The sequence below is a fragment of the Ambystoma mexicanum genome, chromosome 1q (assembly GCF_040938575.1).
Source record: "Ambystoma mexicanum isolate Mex_15411 chromosome 1q, UKY_AmexF1_1, whole genome shotgun sequence".
In the NCBI taxonomy this organism is placed as follows: Eukaryota; Metazoa; Chordata; class Amphibia; order Caudata; family Ambystomatidae; genus Ambystoma; species Ambystoma mexicanum.
In genome coordinates this window covers 463,947,591-463,960,065 of record NC_090922.1, presented here as the reverse complement: position 1 = coordinate 463,960,065, position 12,475 = coordinate 463,947,591, and positions in this window count along the sequence as shown.

Sequence of the window (12,475 nt, the reverse complement as noted above, 5' to 3'; positions counted from 1 at the left end):
AACGTCAAGCGAACGGAATTATGCAGTGATCGAGAAAGAACTTTTAGCTATCAAATTAGCTTTTGAAGAATCGCGCCATCACCTTTTGGGAGGCCGATTTCCTGTGGAGGTCCGTACCGACCATAGAAATTTACAGTACCTACGATCTCTTCAATGTCGCAATTCCCGTCAGGCCCGTTGGGCTTTTTTCTTTTCACATTATGATTTCACAATCACATATATACCCAGTGCTCGAAATCTGAAAGCAGACGCATTGTCTCGCTCTTTCGAAGACATCAAGCAAGACAGCCAGAATCAGTTACTGATAGCCCCAGAACATTTTTTGTTTTCCGTGTCTCATTGTCTGGATACGTTCTTACAAGAAACATTGGCAGACCCCTACAGAACTGAACTATTGAAATTACCCCAAGTTAGTGAAAACGAGGGCTTGCTCTTCTTCAGTGGGAGACTGTATGTACCTACCGACTCTCTTCGGACGGCCATTTTGCAAGCATTCCACGATTCGAAGGTTGGGGGCCATCGGGGCATACGTGCAACTCAAGAGCTTGTTGCCAGACAGTTTTGGTGGCCAGGATTGGCTAAACAGATTAAACAATACGTGGATTGTTGTCCAGTATGTGCCCAAGTAAAGATACCCAGAAGGAAGCCGCTCGGTCTACTCCAACCAACCGAGACACCACCATATCCTTGGCATACCATAGCCACGGATTTTATAGTGGAACTACCACCTTCCGAAGGCTTCACATGCATAATGGTAGTGGTTGACTGTTTCTCCAAGATGGCTCATTTTGTTCCCTTTGTTAAAATTCCCTCTGCAAGTTCCATGGCCCGAGCATTTCTGCACGACATTTATCGGTTACACGGACTACCCGATAAGATCATCTCGGACCGTGGTTCCCAGTTCATCTCATCTTTCTGGAAGCAGCTGTGTCGTCACCTGGGCATACATCGGGCACTCAGTTCCGGCTATCATCCGCAATCCAACGGACAGACGGAGCGGACCAATCAGACGTTGGAACAGTACTTGCGCTGCTTTTCCAACGCCTCTCAGACCAACTGGGCGTTGCATTTGGACTTAGCTGAGGTGGCTTATAATAACTCTATCCATTCTGCTACGGGATTAAGCCCCTTTCTTTGTTCCTATGGACTCAATCCAAGACTTTTTCCATTTGCTCCTGTACGACCAAGCACGGTTCCCTCTGCTGATCAGCTGATTCAGGAGATCCGAAGACTGCATATTCAGGCGACTGGTACCCTGGCTAAGGCACGTGAGGACATGAAGGCTCAGGCAGATAGGAGGCGTACCCCTGAACCAGCATTTGGGGTTGGAGGGAAGGTGTGGCTTTCTTCCAAGAACTTACCTGTTCGCAACTTACCCATGAAACTTGCTCCCCGTTTCCTAGGGCCCTTTCGAATTGCTAAACAGATTTCCCCGGTGGCATTCAAACTGGAACTGCCCCCATCTTGGCGGGTGCAACCCGTTTTTCATGTCTCCTTGTTTAAACCTTATCTGGATGACCCCTATGGACGTTCGGGCTCCCGTCCTGCGGCCATTGAGGTACAGGGTGTTCCTGAATATGAGGTCCGGGAAATCTGTGACTCTCGTTTCCATCGGGGTCAATTGCAGTTCTTGGTGGATTGGGTGGGGTATTCGGCTTGTGACCGCACTTGGGAACCTGTTGGGAATGTCCATGCTCCTCGTTTGGTGCGAGAGTTCTATTTGCGCCATCCTTGTAAACCGGGGGCCCCTGGTCTTTCTGGGAGGGAGCATGGTGTTAGGACACTCACCCGGGAACGGAAACGTCCGTATCCTTGTGGGCGGGGAGATGCCTGGCGGTTATACCCGCGGTATCGTCTTCGCTCATTTGGGATGCATGCGCTCTTACACGGAAACGGCAGGGAACGGGCTTGTGGTTCAAGCCTCGTTTCTAGGAATATCTTGTTTCCGCGCATGCGCCGACTCGGATTGCGGGTCAAGCCTCGCTTCCATGCCGAGTCACTATAAAAGAACTTCCTGGTCTTGTACTCGCCGCGTCTCAACGCGGTTTGGTCCTGACCTCCCGCTCGCTACTGGATTACCTTGTTCTACTTGGTTACTCCGTTTACCTTCTAGTTTCCTTCCTGTTTCCCCTGCCTTCCTGTCCTGTTGGTCTGGTTCCCTGGTTGGTGGTCTGGCTTCCCTGGGTTGGGTTAGTCTGCTCCTGGTCTGTGTTCCTTGTCCCTACCTGCCTCTTTTCCCTCCAACGTGCCCACCTTCCCTTGCCTGGTTTCTTCTCTGCCTTGTGCTTGGGTACCAGTGCCTCATTGGTGCCTTACTCTGCCTTTTCTGCTTCCTGCAGTTGCTGCCACCCCACGATCTCGGCAGTCCTCTTCCACCATCTTCGAGAGAGTCTCTGCAGAATAAACAACGCACTCAAGTTTGCTGTTAACATCTACTGACCTTCCCTGTTCAGTGCTCGCACTGTTCCGGCGCCACGTAAATCCAGGGAGGTGTCCATCCGTGGCGTCAGGAAACGGACCCTTTTTCAATCCTGCAAATCAGGACGGGATCTGGGCCGGTTCTTGGCGTTACCTTGTCATCCTTCGTTCTACGATCAACGTCCTGGCGACCCCGGCACGCAAGCCTTCAGGAAACACAGGTACGCAGCGTCCACGGGACGCACATCTTGACAGAATGGCCTTGAATAGTCGCAGAATATTATATCTGTTTAATATAACCGGTTCTTCTGTACTTGAACTTATCGGGTAAATAGCTATTCTATGTGCACAAGAGGCTTTTGACGGGTTTTTGAAGATTGGTCTGACCAGTTTAGGACTTAATTGAGGAGCCACGTTTCTGCTGGTTTCAGTTGAGCTATCTGATTCCTCTGATGGCCATATTTCTTCATTCGAAACTATTGAGTATGCCAAGGAGATATTAGTTTGCTGTTCGTCTCCGATGCTTTCGCTATTTGAGCAATCTGTTAAGGAGTCTTGACATTCATCTATTACAATAAGGGACTCGTCTTGTGAGTTCATAGAAATAGAGTTGCAGTCGCTTACATCAACTTCCGTTGATATATCTAACGGTTTGATTGAATTTGTGGAATTGATGCAGGTTTCTTGATTAATTACATCCATGAGTGCATCTAACGGTTCAGGCACTGTTTGATTGCCTTGTGGCCGAGCATTTTGTAATTTGTTCATTTTTCCTGTTTTCGGGATGATTTGTTGGATAGTGGTCTGATTAGTACCCACCAGTTTTGTATTTTTCTTTGTCCTTTCATTATTCGTTTTCAGGGTAGTTTGTAATTTTTTCAGAAATGCACGTGACCCATTTTGTGGATTTTTAGTAGTCTTTTTGCTCTTCGATTTGGTCACTACATCTTGACCTATTAGTCCCCGTTTCGAGAGATCAAAGATATCGAATGGGTTACAAGGGGGTGGCTCACTTTTTCCTTGCTTTGCAAATACTTGAGAGTTCTGTGATGCAACTGAACATAGTTGATTTTCATATTGTGTCGATTTATCCGTTTTCCTCATCTCCAAATTAGGTAGGTTCTCTGTCTGAGTTTGTGTAGACGCACAGATAGAGCGCTTCATCATTTGGTCATGTTTTTTTACTTTGTCATCAACCATTTTTTTTGTAATTGTTGAAACTGTGTCCATTAAAGTCAGTTTGTCAACTCTATCGGCCCTTGCCACTTCCGCTAATCTATTTTGTCATGTTCTTGATGATTCTGCTTCATATTTTAATCGTTCTTGAATAGAACTTATGAGGGATTCAAACTGGGTTTGCTTGGTCAGTATCATTGCCAACAGTGTTGCTTGATCTTTGATGGAATCCACCATCGCTTCTTCGATCTTTAGAAACGGGATCATAGCTGTAGATAGAACCGCTACCAATGTATTCTGTAAATCTAACATCGTCGTTGGCAATCTTTGTTGGTATTCTGGAGAATAACTTATATTTCCAGTTTTCATCTTTATAGAAGATGATGTCATTTCATCCGAATTATACTTAGGCAATTCTTTCGCTGCAGAAGTGAACGGTTCTTTCACTGGAGCAACGAATCCTGTTGGGCCAATAGGGGTCAAAGTATCAATTTGTCCGATTTGCTTTGGCGTGTACATTCCCCCAAATACTTCATTTCTTTTTTCTTGTGAGTCCATAATTGCATCAATTTCGTTGATGTCCAATGAGAGACGTGCAATTCTGACTAGGAGCGGTTTTTTGGGCTCAACACTTTTTGTGTCTATAGGCAAATATGTTGCTTGCCATTGCTGTTTCGCTGCTCTCGCACGATCTTGAAGGGGCGTTAGGTGGCTATCGTCGTTTTTCGTGATGGGTCCCAACATATTTTGATAAGTAAGTGAATTAGTATCGCCACGTGTTGGACAATCGTGGTCAGTGACAGTCCTCGGAACAGCGTCCGATCGTATGGACTTTATGTCAACTTTATTGCAACCAAAATATTGTGCTCCATGCTTAAGATTGTCCATGTGTGCCTGGTCCATCGGTTTCCCATTGATCATATTATGGGAATTTGTTGTATTCAAGCTATTTGATAAAGTACCATGGGTTACTTGGTGGTTTGTCATTTTATTTATAGGCATTAAGGATTCCTCTAGTTTACCCTGCAATCTAGTGCGTGGTTTATTGATTTCCATTTATGTTTGTCGATCTTAAATAAGTAATGAATTTTCTATAGACTTGTGCACTTACCACGCCTATTGCTGGTCACAACTGCACCTCTCGCACAAGTAGCAGCGTCCTTTACGCCAGACTGGTCGCACTTTGGTGATTATCTGGAGTTCTTCCTGTGGGTATTGCCACAATATGGTCACGTGAATCCATCGGCGTGACAGGTCTCAGGGCAAAGTAGATCCTGGGATACTCCGCTCTCTTCAACTGCTGATTGCTAAGATCATCAGGCTTACGCGAATTGGAGCGAAAAGATAATATTCAGTAGGAACGGTACTAAGTGAATCAAAGGCCAGTGGCCCACAGTCTCCACTTTCTGTCGGGCAGTATGAGTTCTTTCACTTATTTGTGTATATACTCAGAAATAGCTTACTGTTACTAGCTCTAGCGCCAAAGCCGCCAAACAGCCTAACAGCACCAGCCCTTCTGCCACCAGGGCTTACGCCGCGAGGGTGGTTGGGCTGGCGATTATTGCTTGGCTGTTGTCACGTGGTCTGTCACGTGTGAGAGGTAAGCCCCGCCTCCTCCAGGAAGCTGGGAGCAGCAAGAGCTCCTGCTCGCAATGCTGCTGGCCTCAGAAATGAAGCAATCCAAATGAAATAACGTTCGTTTGGCAGAGCGCACCTTCAGCGTGCACAGATCCTCGCCCCTCGGGCGGTTGGGCCGACAATTAGTGCTCGGCTGTTGTCACGTGGTCTGTCACGTGTGAGAGGTAAGCCCCACCTCCTCCAGGAAGCAGGGAGCAGCAAGAGCTCTTGCTCGCAATGCTGCTGGCCTCGGAAATGAAGCAATCCAAATGAAATAACGTTCGTTTGGCAGAGCGCACCTTCAGCGTGCACAGATCCTCGCCCCTCGGGCGGTTGGGCCGGCAATTAGTGCTCGGCTGTTGTCACGTGGTCTGTCACGTATGAGAGGTAAGCCCTGCCTCCTCCAGGAAGCAGGGAGCAGCAAGAGCTCCTGCTCGCAATGCTGCTGGCCTCGGAAATGAAGCAATCCAAATGAAATAACGTTCGTTTGGCAGAGCGCACCTTCAGCGTGCACAGATCCTCCAGTGTTCCTTTTGCATTTATTATGCTGCTCATGCGTCCTTCTTTCTCACCATGGATCTTGTCTGCACGTGCTGAGGTTCTTCCCCAATGTCTGTGGTTTCTTCGCAGTTGGATGCAGCAGGAGGGCTATCCCCTATCTAAGGTTTGAGGTCATTTATGAAGATCCATGCCCTTCTGCCCTGGAGCTTGACGGCGGAAGGGGTGCAGTCCTCTATGATGAAAGGGCCATTGAATCACGGCTCATCCCACCTCTTCCTGGTAAAGTTTCCTCACAAGCACAATGTCACCAGGGAAGACGAGGGGCACATGTAGACTTTGCACGGAGTCTGCTTCAGCACTTCCTGTTTTGTGCTGCACTGTCCCCTTTTCGCAGTCGCTGCAGCTGGCCTGAAATGACAGAGGCGCTGGATGTCATACATTTAAGGTACTCCGGCATCTCTGTTCCCAGAACCTCTCTAGTCGGCTGGGCATCACATTTAGCTCTATATCGGGGGTGAGAGGGGTCCTCATCCTTCTGCCTGTAACTATCTCGTGCGGCGTAAGAGAATGGTCGGAGCCGGATTGGTTCCGAAGTGCATACAATGCCAGTGGTGGACAGCGCAACCATCCCTTTCTTAATGTGAGCTTCAACTTAGCTATCCTCTCCTTTAACAGGCCGTTGAGCCACTCACATATCCCATTCCCCTCCGGGTGATACGTCGACACGAACTTGTGCTTTATACCAAGCAATAAGCTGATCTGTTCGAAGATTGCATTAACAAAGTGAGCCCTGTTGTCTGATCTCATTACCTTGCACACCCCCCATCTAGGGAACACCTCCCTCACTAGAAATTTGGCAGCACAGGTAGCGTCTGGGTGTGTACAGGGACCTGATTCTATCCATCTAGAGAATGGACACACCACCACAGTTAAATACCTGTACCCATTACACACTTGAATCATGTCGACATATTCGATATGCAAGAGCTGGAATGGGCCATTTGGCCGGAGGATAACTCCTCTCATTACTTTTAATGTGTGCCCAGCGGTGAATTGCTGGCAGATTATGCAGTTCACCATGAAGAACGCAATGTGCTCTGCTAAATTCGGTGTAAACCAGTCTTCTGCGACCCTTGCAGCAATATTTTCTTTAGACATGTGTATAGGGTAGTGTAGTTGTTCCAATGCTACCTTCAGCAGGGAGACAGGCATTACTAGTTTACCAGTGCAGTCTTGCCTCCACAACCCATCAGAGGGGTTTAAGGAACACCCTCGACGCTTCCACAAATTTTTCTCCTCCTGAGGTGCCTCCCCTTGGAGTTCCATTAGCTGAGTCTGCCCCATGTTACTATAGGACTCAGGTTTGGCTCGCGCTACCATCATCCTCTCATGGGTATGTGTCACCTTCATGTCCATGATTGTTTCATTTTTCGACGCCATGCGCTTGGCTTCCGTGTCCGCTTCTTGGTTTCCACGTGACACGAAATCTGTCCCCTTGGTGTGGGCGGTGCATTGCACACCGCTATGCCCATTGGGAGCTGTAGTGCTTTTATCAACCTGTCCAATAAGGCTGCGTGTTGCACTGGCATGCCGTCCATTCGGAGGTAGCCCCTCCTTTTCCAGCGTTCTAAGCCTGCGTACACGGTAGATGTCACATAGGCAGAGTCAATGTACACCGTTACTTCGTGGTCTGCATGATTCTCAATGACGAGTATCAGCTCCACTAGTTCTGTAGCTTGAGCTGAATAGTGAGATGGTATTCACGCACTGACGAGTACCTGAAACTCCCCATTCGCCAGGTCTTTCACTACGGCCATGCCCGTGTACCTTTGTCCGTCCTCTTGGTCGATTCTTGATGAACTGTCAATGAACACGATTTCACCACCCGCCAGGGCGTTTTCCTTTACCCTGGGGATTTCATCATAGAATTCCTCATAATTCGCACAGTCGTGTATAGGTTCTCCTTCTGTGACTGGCTCAGCTATGAACGCAGCTGGGTTTATAGTTTTACATTGAACTATTTTGATTGATGGGTTGGAGATAATCACCTCATAGGCAGATGCTCTCTGTGATATCAGCATGCCCTTTGGCTTCTCTAGTATGACGAATAACGAGTGCTCGACGTACAATGTCATGGAGCACCCCATCACATAGATGACGCTTTTTCAATGGCGAACGCGGCAGCAGCTAGATTTTGTTTGCATGGGAAGTGACCCTTCATGACCGGGTCCAGACTCTCGCTGTAATATGCTAGGGGCTTGTACCCTAGCAAGGTTTGCTGCGCGAGCGCTGTCATCATAAAATTGCCATCAGAATGTGAGAACAGGTAGAATTCATCTGCATAATTAGGAATCCCGAGAACTGGGGCCTTACAAATTGCCCCCTTAAATTCTGCAAACCCCTTTTCCATTGCCTCAATCCATTTGATTTTTTCCCTTGTCGCCTGGGCATTCCTTAGGCCTGAAGCAAGGGCTTGGTATATGAGCTGTGGTCGAAGACCCATGCTCTGACATAGTTGCAAAGACCTAAGAAGCTTTGCATTTGTTTTATCGTGAGTGGTTTAGCCGTGTTCATGGTAGCTTCAGCCCTTTCTTGGGTTACCTTTTTCCCTTCGTTTGAGATTAGCTGGCCTATGTATAACACCTCTCGCTGACAGTATTGTAACTTTTCCTTATCAACTTTATATCCTTTCTCAGCCAGGATTGTCATTAGGTGGACAGAGTTGCGCCTGCATTGTTCCTCAGTGATGCTGCAGATCAGAATGTCATCCACATATTGCAAAACAACACTGTCTACTGCAATATTGTTTAGGTCCATCTGCAGGACTCTGATGAAAATGGATGGAGACTCACAGTACCCCTGTGGCAACCTCGTACCTTTCAGGCGCATTTGTCTGAAAGTAAATGACATCAGGTCTTGAGAGTCACAGTGCAACGGAATTGAGAAAAACGCATTTTTCAAGTCAATCACCGTGAAATATTTCGCTTCTGTGGGTATGTTGCATAGAATGGTGGATGGATTAGGGACTAGAGGGAACTCGGCTTCGACTATATCGTTTAATGCTCTTAAATCCTGGATTAAACACCAAGACCCACCCTTTTATTTCTTGACAGGGTAAATCACTGTGTTGCAAGGAGATTCTGACGTCACTAGAATTCCCTGCTCCATCATGCCGGAAATTGTCTTTGCGATTCCTTCATCTGCCTCTCTGGACATAGGATATTGTCGTGCTCGTGGTAGAATTGCTCCTGGTTTCAGTTTAATTTTTACTTCACCTGCCCCCCTTAGGAGGCCTACCTCATAGGGCCCTGTAGTCCATACCGCAGCAGGCACAGGGCCATGTCGTCATCAAAGTATTCTGGACGTAATCAGTGCCAATATCATTCTCTGAGGCACCTCCCATTTGATCATTTTGACCCAAAATGTGAGACTTACTTCCACCCTCATCTCTTCTAGGTCAGGGTGTTTTTCGAACAGATCATCATCAGTGACGTCAGTCACTTGATACCCTTCTTCAATGGTGATAATCGCACACCATTGTCTGCCTTCGTCATCATATCCTTCAACCAATACCACTTTCCCTTGCACTGCGGCAGATTGTATCATTAAGGGAAATACTTGTCCCTCCTCTTCGTGCATAGGTATTCTGGGTCTGAATAGAAACTCATCAGGTGTCCTCATAGTTCTATCTGCAAGGCCTCGCAATTCCGCCATGAGTACCCGCACCCCATATGCGAAGACTTCTGGCTCTAACGGTATAGCTCTCATGGCTATACGCCCTGAGTATGCTCTGATCATTTTGCACATGTTCGAATAATGCATTTCTAGAGTGGAGCACACTATACCGTTCTCTGTAAACGGGATTGTCATATTCAACTTAGTCATTAAGTCCCGACCCAGGATGTTTACTGGGGTCTGACGTGAATATAATAAGGGTACATTCATTTTGCGCTCTCCCACAGAGAGTGGGAGTGTGTCTGTAAAGGGAACTCTACTGTGAGCTCCCGTGAAACTCTGAGTATCTATGGCCTCGCCAGACAAGGAAAACTTGCCTTCTCATATGCATGAGCGCATCGCACCCGTGTCAACTAAGAAGGAATATTCTATACCCCCTATGACGACATCCACGCTAGGTTCCCTATTAGGGTCTGGTGTCACTGATAGGATAGAACACATCAGAGTCTGCCGTGAGCTGTCCTATTTCATATATAAGTTCAGCCCACTGTATACTTGTTGATTTCCCCCAGCCCGAGGGTTGACTCCCCCTCGGCGCTAGTGCCCTGTGACATTTGTGGTGGTGTCTGCTTGGATTGTCCCTGTGGTACATTCCCCATGTGCGGGGGTTGAACCACTTGCTGTGCACCTTGCTGCAAGCTTGGCACCTGCTGCTGCACTGTGTGATTTTGTGCACTGCCCTGCTGCGGGATGGCAGGCTGATTCACCATGCCTGCCCCATCCCTTGGCCATTTTGCTACATGCTTTGGCTTCTGCACACGCGCGCCACATGTCCTGTCATTCCACACAGCCAACACACTGGCGGTGGTCGGGCCATCTGTCCATCTGGCGTAGCTGGACTGCCCATCTGTGCATTCTGAAAGCCACTTTGATTATTTTGAAAACCTCCATGGTTACCTCGAAACCCACCCTGATTACTCTGCCATCCTCTTCCTCCAAAACCCCTTCCCCTCGGGTAAAATCCTGCTCTACCTTGGTTATCCTGCGCTGGGTTAGTCGCCTGCTGTGCGCGTGGTTCAGTAGGGCTTGTCAGCATGGCTCCCTCGAGAGCATACTTTGAGATTTTCTTTTGCATCACCTTCGCCTCCTCACCCTTTCGGGTTGCTTCCTTTTTCCGATTCTTTTCTTGCAGCAATCTACAGTAATGTGCAATTGTCAACTGTATTTCAGCCCATGGTTTAGCTTCTATTCCGTCCAATTTCTTGAGCTGTTTTTGCACTGGCTCAGGCAACCCTTGGCATAATATATGATAGAATACAGAGATAGATTTCGTCCAAGACTCATGCGTTTCGAGCACCCACGCATCTTGAAAATTCTGGATATAAATCAACGGATCCTCTGACTCTTTCATCTTCCGAGTCATTATAGCCCCCATATCAGACGTGTCTGGATATAACGTTTGCAGCGCTTTCCAGACTGCTGATCTACAGTTATTAAATGGTGCTCTGTCATGGGAGGTGTTAGTTAGGGTTACCCTAGGGTAGCCTGCCCATTTCCATACATCATCTGCCCTTTCACCAAGTGTGGCAATTAAGAGGCCCTTAATGTCCCCTATAGCTAAGGTGACACCCCCCATCATTTTCTCTAATTCATGTATCCACTTCCTGGCTCCCGATGTCAGCATTGGAAGCTTATTTTTTAAGTTCTCTCGGTCCATGTGTGGCCATGGAATATATTGTTGTCTTGCTCCCCCCTTTTCTAGTAGCGGGAATTGGAATATGCAGTCTTCCTTTTCTTTCCCCATAGCTCTCTGGTCTGTCACTGGGGTGGCATTTCTACCTTGCCGTCTCCCTGATAATGCCCTTAATCTATCAGCATAGGCAGGTGCTGACGCCCCCCTCTGACCGTGGGGTGTTTCTTCTTGTCGGTCGGACTGCGCGGCAGACTTCGGTGTCCTACTTGTGGACCTGCTAGCATCTGACCATCGTACCCCTCGGTCCCCTGAGAACCGTTTTTCGCACCGTCTCCCTTCCTCTTGTGCCTTATCCTCCATTTCCCCACTGGAGTCAGACTCTGAATACTCCCAGTTCACACAACTCCTTGCATCTTCTTTGTTCTGCCCAATCTCCAGCCTGTCTAGGGACAGTCCCCTGCTCCCACAACTCTGAGTGAAATCCTAATATAGCTGAGTGCTCTACAAGCGCTCATCTTCCCTTCCCCCATCGGATATCTGTTCTAGCCCCATCTCATTGTATATTTTATCAATCGTTTCCCCAATGCTTCTGGTGTCGAAGTATTCTTCAATATTTCTCCCACTTATACCTTGCACCGAGTCGCTTGCAGGAAAGAATTCTTCTATGTCTTCCCATTCTACAACAGGATTGGGTTTTTTAACTTCCCACTCCACATATTCAAGATCTTGTGCCCTCTGTTTGCGCTTACGTTCTGATTCTTCATCTATTTCCTTACGCTTCCTTGCTTCTTCTCTAGCCTTGTTTACTTCCCTCATCCTTTTGTTTCTACGTTCCTTTGCCCTTCTAATTTCCTCCTCTTCTTGTCTCTTCGCTCTCTTCTCACGCACCCTTTGCTCTTCTTCCATCCTTTGCTTAGTCTGTCTGTACTGGTTGTAGGCTGCCTCTTGTTTGCGATCGAGCTGTTTCTCTTGCTCTTCGCGATATAGTTGTTCTCGCCTTAGCCTATCCTTCTTGTCCTTTCATCCCTTACTTCCATCTCTTTCCCTCTCTCTCTCCTTTGCGTCTCATCAGACCTCTCTCTTGGCCTTATGTTATCACTTCCTTTTCCATCCAACTTCAGTAATATCTGACCTCCCATCCTTTCCTCTTTTGCTAATGCTATCACATCAACTCTACCTTCATTTCCCTTTCGTTTATTTCCCTCTCCCTCTTTCTCGTTATCAGGGGGTGCACAACTCCGTGCCCGATCTTTTCCTTCATCTTTGCGTCTCTCCTTGTCTCTTGAGACCGTGGAGGCGATATTGTTTTCCTGTTCCTTTCCCTTATTGTCGTCACTACTGTACGTAGGTGACTCCTTTGATGAGTCTTTAAACGTCACCGCAGTCTAATTATCC